We start from the raw sequence: 9,040 nt of genomic DNA, 5'->3' as shown, positions 1-9,040 counted from the left end.
ATGTTTTCCAATGCACCGAAAATATTCATAGTCATGGCCATTTAAAGCGAGCTCATCATAACGATGTGAAATTTGCCAAATCATTTGGCCAAAATAAATTAAATAATTTTTGGTTTGTCAGTTTGACCAAAAGCTGATTTATGGGTCGATCAATTTTCGAAGCTAAGTTGTCCCAAAATTGTCCCCATTTCGTATGGGTAAAAGGGGACGATTTAGCTAACTGATTGTGAGACTTAAATACGGAAAACACCTGTTGTTGTTTTCTCGTTCTGAGCCCATTTCGAAAAAGGTATTAAATGGTATATAGATTTATAGGTTCTAAATGAAACACATCCAATCTTAAGAACAAGAACCAGAAGAAATTTTGATCTAAAAGTGATTTGGATCGAATAGAAACAAGTTAAACTAACAATCTGATTAAAAATAGTCAAGTGATAGTCAAGTGAAGTCCGAAGGGGAATCGTTTTGAAATGGGATACTAGAATTCATTCCCCAATGGATATAATGTTTTGTAAGCCTTTTCTCCCAACTGAGATCGAAGAACTTAAATACTATTTAAGAATGGATTACAATCATTATCTGTGTATAGTCATCTGAAATGATGAAGTTTTGCTGTTTTAGTTGTCTGATCTTGCTTAAAATTTACACAAATGTTAATAGATATATTAAAATAACAAGATAAACTCATACAACATCGAGATTGTTTACCTTTGACTAACTTTACCTTATATTAAAGTCATCCGATCTGGCTGAATCCAAGTTATACCATCTTTGGATGTATGAACTAGTCGATTTCTATTTATTTTATTATTTTTTTCAAATATCGGAATTTGAAATATCGCTGGAATCAAGACCCAGTCAAAACTGCCATCTCATTCTCTGATTCTTGTGGCTTAAGGCTTAAATAAAGTAAATAAATATTGCATAATTCTAAACAAAAAACATTTGAATTGTAAACTTTGTCCAAAGTGCCAGTCTTCACATTTGTGTGAATGTGGAATTGTATTGAACGTGGCTTTTTGTGTCCGCCTCTTTGGCTTCTGCACCCAGACAATGGGAGCCCATGGACGACATGATGGGCCACAGCTCCAAAAAAGCCAAGACAATCCAACTGCGTCTATGCCCGATCATGGCATTTGCCCCAAAGTCGGACTTATTTACGAAATTAACATTTTCTCGTTGACATCTTATTAATACTTCACACCTTTTTCGATTTTAAAATCGATCGTTATTTTATGAAAATTAGACGACGCCAACGAAACGCGTCGAAAATGCCGACCAGAAACACCAACAAAAAGCCAAATTCATTGGAGAATCGGAGAAATACAAGAAGAAGAAACAAACCAACTGCCAACTGATAACAAGTTGAATTTGAAGTTAAGAACTAAAACCGGACCGAGAATTCAAAACAGGATTGTCGGCAGGGGGGGAATGAGTGGGGGCGAGTGCTGGACTGATGGGGGCAGGGGGTCCAAGCCATTGAATTCTGCGTGGGCTTATTGAATCTTTACGAGTTGTTGTTGGTTCCAGTTGCTTGTTTCAAAAATATTAATTAGTTAATGTGTTTGCTTATTAAAATTCGAAAAGGCATATAAATAAATATTAAATTAAGTCAATCGAGTGGCACGGCAGACGAAACCGAGAAGGAGACTCACTTAAAATTGAAAAATATTAATAATTTATATAACAAGCGTAGCTGAGAAAAGGAAAACCAAATAAACACTTATGCATAATACCAAACTGGATGGCCGAGAGGGAGAGAGGGCCGTCTGATGGGAATATTATTAGCGACAAATTAAAAATACACATAAAGTGTACGAAAAGATTGCCCATAAATCCATAATTAAAGCAACAACTACACAACAACTGATCCAGCCAAATATTGTTCGAATCGATTTCTGCATTTTAAATTAAATTAATTAGAAACTTAATCTTGCGCTTAATTCAAAATGTTATTCCTCAGTCCGTTTGGCCTAAAGGACCTGGGCTAGGAGGCTCGAAACTTGGTGACAATTTTTACTATCTAGCAAGAGCGTTTTTTTCTTCACATTCCATAGATAGAGAGCTATCCTTTGTCGATTCATATATTCAACACATTCCAGTTGGCAGGGCTTTGAGGTGATGAATGCGTCTATCCCAAAATTTACATACATAACTTATGATCCATGAAATATCATACATGGATGGGAGCTATTTGTTCTGCTGCCAACCCAGGCCGACCACATTTCCCATTTGGCTGGCTTTCGGTCTTGGGTCCCCCTACACGTCATCATCATCAACTTTAACTTGCACTCGATGTCTCACCTTTCGAATGATTTATTAAAGTGTCATTAGGGCACGAAGAAACGAAGCGAGCGTAAAAATGAAACGAAACCGAACCCGAAACGAGTCCAACTGAATTGACTTTGAGTGGAGTACTATGTGGTAGTAGTTGATGGAATTGGAGAGATCTCTCGAGAGTGGTAATGAAGTAACCAAAAATGAAACCCCCAACCCGAGGGGGAAAAAGATCGTGTAATGGCTGCGTTAAGTAGTTGAAGTTTTTCTCTTTTCGTTATTCGGGTTGGTTTTGGAATTGGAATTGGAATTTTTTGTTGTTCGAGTCTCTCCTTGCCCCTTGTAAATTTAAATTAAGCAATCTTCATCTACTCCATCTCCAGCTCACTATAGGTTACCGTTAGCTATGATCTCTCTGGGCTGCCTTTGACCCAGGTGATGGTGATGTTGATGGTGATGTCTGGCTGCCCGGTTGCCTTTCATCATGATTGGCTTGGCATTGATTTATTTTTGTGTGCTTGTGTGTGTGTTTTACAACGACAACGATGAGGCGAGAAAATTAAGTTGTTTTAGCTTTTATATCCGAGTTTCTTCTGCATCTGATAAGAGAAGCACCATAAATGTTATTTATTATCCAACTGATCCTAACTTAATAGACTACAGTAACACTTATCGGATATCGGGACATGTAAATTCAGCTAGATCTAAATGGGAATTTGAGTAAACAAGATAAGGAGGAGTAATCATTCATTCAACTCCCCCGTGACTCTCTTCATTCAGGTAACAGTCATAGAACCATCAATTCTATCAATCCTAGACTGGTCTTAGCTATAACCAAAGATTTTCTCAATTGCTAATAGCAACAAGGTGAATTCAATGTAATCCCGACATATCCTGAAAATCACATGTGCTTTGGCTTTTTAAGCCCCATATGTACATATATGTTTTTCGTTGTCTATCAATTTTTAGTAGGTATAATATTTACCTGAAAGTTATCTTAGTTTGTTTTGTTCACCTTTTGTTCTTACCAAATTATGTCTGTTGCCAATAAATATTGTTGTGGGCTTGATCTTAAGTATGGGTGCTATTTCCTGTCCCTTTGGAATGTGACATTCGGTCTAGTATATGGTGCTATTGCTACGAAAGTATTTGTATTAGGTATTGAATCAGTACTGATAATTTTCGATTTGAGTCAAATGTAAGATAGTCTTGCAAAATTTCAGACGAACCACACGACCAAGCTACGACAACTGCTTATATTCTGTGCTCTCTTTTATCGATAACTGGTGGTATGTGTCTGCTAGTTGGAAAGATCATGGTTTGGATTAAGTTCGGTTACATACAATATTCTGAATGTTCAAGAGACTTTTCATTTCGCAGAGAAAACCAACGCCAATGGTGCTTGGACTTTGTTTTGGATTTCCGTTGGCTTTTGTGACGGCTCTATTCGTATTTCCAATAAGTAAGTTAATGGCAATTGATCATCATAACATCATTTATCACTAGATATATCCTTTTTGAGTATAGTCTTACAGTTATATTATACTTTTGTCGTATGCAAATATATCTCTCTGGAGTTTACTGAGCCTGATTTCACAGTTTAAACAATCTGACATCTTTATTATTATTACGTGACGAAAATACAATTTATTTGATTTTACCCCATTCCGCGTCTCAATACTTTAATTAAATGTGTCTAGGCTTACAGGTATATTTAGGTTTCACCGTGTTAGCCTTAGATATCGGATCAATGAGACAACGATGGTGGCTCATCTCGAAGGAGTTGATGGAAACCCCAAAATACTTAGCCACAGTCACACAAGACTAATCCAATATTAGTTTTTCATCTACAATAAAGTAAAAGATCAATAGTTTGGGCGAACTATTGGAACTATCATAAAGAATCATGTTAATATACTGCTATTACATTAATTTATATTTTTAAATTTAATTCAGTTTACTGAAAGTTAAATTTTATGACAAATTTTTCATAGCAACTAATGTAATTATTCACTTGAAAATCTTAAGATTATCCCAGCCACAATTTTATTGTACTTAAAAAAAAGTAATCCACGATTACAAAATTGCTTACTAATTGGAAAAAGTAAGCTAGAACATAATCACTTTCGGTAATGTTAAAACAGCATCACTTACTTTTAATTGAAATTATTAAAAAATGTAAGCACTTAAATCAACTGAAAAAGTAAGCAATAATCACTTTCACAGAAGGAACTCTAGAATGTTGCCATCTATATAATTCAAACCCACATCAATGTTCTACAGTGGATCAAATACATTAGCAAATTCGGAATTCTATCCCAAGTCTCTGTAAATTGCAGACATGACGTCGAAGCCACAAACTTCCATCAGCGATTCCAATGCTGCCGATATGCCACTTTAATTTCCAATTACAACTTTTTACCCATTACTTACAATTTTCACGGCAGGGCAGTTATATTTTCATCAGTCCTTACAAAACTGACAGAAATCAGTGCCTCAAACTAACATTTAGTTCTACCATCGATTGCAGTAGCTAAGGCGAGGCAAATCCTTGACACAGATTTATAATCATTGGGATTTCGGGTTTATAAGTTGTCGTTTTTATACCCTTGCAAGTTTTTTGGTAATCTTTGCGTAGCTAAAGAGGAAAAACGTTTCATCTAGAAGCAAACTTTGCCTGGAGCAATTGAGCATGCTGTTTCATCGTATGTTTATATAACAACTATATAGTATAATCATCCGATCTTGATGAAGTTGAGTGATTGCGTATGGTGAATAGTCAGGAGTGCATTGTTGGCTTTTTTTTTCTATACTAAATTGATTCTGCCTTTCACAGCATTAATGCCGTCCTTTTTATACACTGCTGTTCAATAGATCCTTTCTGTGACACCTCAGCTCAGATTGCAACATAATTCAAACCCGACATATCTTTTGGATTGTCGGAGATGCCAGAGAGACAGTTGGTTTGGCAGCTTCGATGAGTCTTGGTTCTCTTTGGCCTGCTTCTGGTTGGGACTTAATATTAAGAGATTGTGTTTGTTCCCCAGTGCAAATTGTTCCTGTTTATTTGAAAAAATGTTCAAATTGTTCGCAATTTCATTTCGAATTTTATCTACATATGCGAGAAGTAACTTAAAACAAGTCAGATGGTATATACAATTTAGATCAAACTACTATATATCATTTAGTTTATGGGGGAACGAACAGTCAAAAATTATGCTCAATCTGTTTTAGTCTCCGATATATCCATTTAGCCTATGGGTGCAGATTCTAAAAAATGAGAAAAATTAAACAAAAATAACTATAAACATTAGTCTCTGTCAATATTTTTGAACAGGCCGCAATCTCAGTGGATCTCCTTCGTGTTCCCATTGCGATTGAAAAGAAATGAATTGAAATGCGCATACGAAATTATTCAAATGCGCTAAGTTATGAAGTTATCATGATGGCACTTCTCCACTTCGACTCTGGTTCTCTTCCTTTCTCTGCCAGTCGGCCTAAGTGACAATGGGTTTTCCTCACGTATTGCACGCGGTCGGGGGTCGGGGTCGGGTATCAGGGGCCCCAACCAGTTAGAGCGTTTCACTGATCGGCCTAGAGGCGCGCGTGTATGGGTTCGTACGTACACATCCACATCCATATCGATATCCATTTCCATTTCCATTTTGAAAAGACAATTTTGTTAAGCGGCTGCTGGCCTAAACTCTGGCTACACATATTTATGAGACATTTGGGGTAGCCGCTTGCCCGGTGCGACGCCCAACTATTTTGACAGCAACAAGTTGGCCAGCAAATATATGAGAGGAGACCGGCCGAAAGACAGTCACTAACTGTCGCCGTACATATTTCATCGATTAATTTCAAAGATGAAGTTATGAACGTTGAAAGCCGTTCACAAAAAAACTGAAAAAACACCAAAATTTGAATATTTGATTGGGACCGCTCGCCAAGTGGCTCGCTGACTCGGACTTGGAGGTTAGCACACACTCACAAACACACTGGACAATCATCAATTTATGGTTTATTTGAATTGCTTTTAAATGCGGCGTGAAACGGTTTATGAGCGACGACTGGGGCTACGTGACGTGAACAGGTGTTGGCCATCCATCCAACCATCCAGAAACGGAAGCAGCCAAATTCGAGTCAAGTGTCTTGGTCAAGGGTATGACCGACTGCGAATAATAATTACAAAAGTAGTCGCAATGAAAGTACACCAAAACAAAATTGCATAATCAAATTTAAAAGAGAGAATTCTCCAACGTATTCAACAGATTCTCATCTCTATGCCAAAAGTACAAAGGTTTTTTACTGAGTTTTACTAAAAGTTAAGCGAAAACAAAAATTAGTACCTACTATATCTTTGCCGATTCAAGCTGAACGAAAAAACTAATTTAGAAACCAATTTCAACTCGGAAAAACCTATAAACATAAGAAGGGATAAGTACCCAAAAAGCATCTTGTCTTTGGTTTTCTTATTCAACATCTTAACAGCAAAGGATATACCACAGCTTAATAAGTTTCGGATCTTTGATTCAAAAAATATCCTTTACGCAAATATCTGCCATATTTGAGCCCGAAGACGGATTCAAAGTTCGATCTCCCAAGCAATTTTAAATCTCTTTTTGGAATAAGCTTTCGTAGTACACCTAATCCTGATGAATTGCCAATGGAATCTTTTAATTTTAAAAACTCCGTGCTTAAGCCAATGAATTAGTCGTGACGTGGAGATGGATTTGAATTGAAATTGATTCCAAAGTGAAACCAAATGACAGCCAAAGTAAGACCCTGGCATAAGCCAATTGTCAATTGCCAAATTTATGGTTGCCCGTGTCACTGTAGTCGTCTGCTAATGTGCTAATAATGTCAGCCGATCAAGTGAATGGACATCACCATAGCGAAGAGATCACAAAGGAAACTGTTTAAGCATATCCAGATAATGCGGCTAATATGCAAATCTGGCCAGAGAAGAGACTATAAAAGTGCCAGCCTGATGGCTATCAAAGCATATTTTAACGATCATAATTTTTTTCAGTTTTTACCCCACCAAACTATCTTTGCCGCTGAGTTTGTTTATTGGACATATACATATATGTATATGTAAATATACAGATGTGTGTGTGTGTGTATTTGCGCTTTGGCTTTTGTTTAAAGCCAGTTGTAAAAAGCGCTAGGCCACAACAAATGAGCGAACATTAATTACAAACAAAAACTAAAATTTTTTAAGCCGCATAATTGTCAAAGGAAAAGCAACAACAATTGGAAAATATTATTTTCGTTATTAAAACAAAAAACTGTAACGGTTTGTGAAGCTCCCATTAATAATCATCATAAATCAAAGAATTGTGCATAAATTACATTAAAACCACAACAAAAAAAAACTAAACAAAACAATTCTTTTATTTTTTTACGCCTGAGAATAAGCGACAATTAACAAGAATGGAAAACATAAATGCAAACTTATACATATATAGAGAGAATCGAATCTGATTTACAAATACCCTTCCAAATACCCTTCCAATTACCCTTGAGAGAAACCCATTTAAACAAGTTGAGTGACATTTTTGATCGACTTTTATCAAACTTATCAATGAAATGATTAAAAACTAATGAAATATCTAAACTCGTTTTATCTGGGAATTGGTTCAATGACTAATCATAGTAGGTATACCCATATAAGCAAGCGTATAGAACGAATAAAGTCTATTCTTAGATGGAATTTACTATTAACTAACAAAGCATTTTGACAAATTAGTAAGCATTTAATAATTTTACAGTCTTTTAGTAAAGAAAAATTTGGCTCGCATTTGGAGAAAATAAATAAATGAATAAAAAATAACAATGACAAATTTGTTTATTTGTGTGAGCGTGTAAATATTAATATATTTTTAAAGACCCGTTTCACAGCACGGCCGCTGGCAAAATAATAATATTTATTTATTTAGTTTTAGTTTGTTATCTTCATCTCTCAATTAAGTTTAAACATTTACAATTAATCAGCGAATAACAAATTCGACTTGGCAATTTTGTAAATTTTTAAGTGGTAGCGCTTTATATTTAATTGGCTCTATTCAAAATGTTTTTTCGCTAACTGTTAAATGGCAAATAAATTTCCGATATTCAAGCTATTTTTGTGATTTTTGCAATTCTGTTATTTACACTTTGGAACCGTGATTTTCACACTTCGATTAGCTCATTCTTCCCTTCGAAATTTGCTAACTCCAATCCGCTACTTCACCAACATGCGATATTGAATGGACTCGAGTTGATTTACGTTAAGCCAAGTTGACCCAAATGAGGATTCTGTCCCAAATCGAGGTCCTTGTGGGACTTTTCGACCAACTTTAGGCATTTCGTGTTGAAACATTTAAGTTTTTTGGCTTTTAGATAGAAAAACGCTCAAATATTAATTTCCAACACATAAATTAATTCAAATTTAATTACATATCTTGGTTAGCGCCTACAAGTAGCAGGCAAAGGGAGGGGAAAAAGAAACACATCGAAACGTCTGACGATGCCGCCATTAACACAAATGACGCTGCAAAATGGCGGCCATATTAGGCAAGAGTCAGGCAGTCTAACCAAAACCCAACCCAGTCCAAGTAAAGCCAACCCGGGCTAACCCAAGACAAGCCAAGCCAAGTTAACCGAACCGACAACAAGTCGGCTTTGGCCGACAAGCGCATGTTGATTGGAGCAGCAAGATTGGCAAACAGCCCCAGCTGAATCTGCGGTGGCAAAGGGACCGTGGGGAGACCGAAGCTGG

At 36.3% G+C, this 9,040-nt stretch overlaps 1 long non-coding RNA gene across 1 annotated transcript; it reads left to right on the top strand.

Moving 5' to 3' along the window:
• The first annotated feature begins 3,280 nt into the window (after positions 1-3,280).
• On the top strand, positions 3,281-3,937 carry LOC137580091 (uncharacterized). The gene is made up of 4 exons (XR_011032946.1): positions 3,281-3,435; positions 3,501-3,595; positions 3,658-3,739; positions 3,805-3,937. It is a non-coding gene; the product is annotated as an uncharacterized lncRNA (long non-coding RNA).
• Positions 3,938-9,040: the final 5,103 nt, after the last annotated feature.

This window comes from Drosophila tropicalis, unplaced genomic scaffold (genome assembly GCF_018151085.1).
Source record: "Drosophila tropicalis isolate 14030-0801.00 unplaced genomic scaffold, ASM1815108v1 contig_1009, whole genome shotgun sequence".
Lineage (NCBI taxonomy): Eukaryota > Metazoa > Arthropoda > Insecta > Diptera > Drosophilidae > Drosophila > Drosophila tropicalis.
Note: the sequence above shows the minus strand (reverse complement) of the source record. Positions and strands in the feature narration are given on the sequence as shown.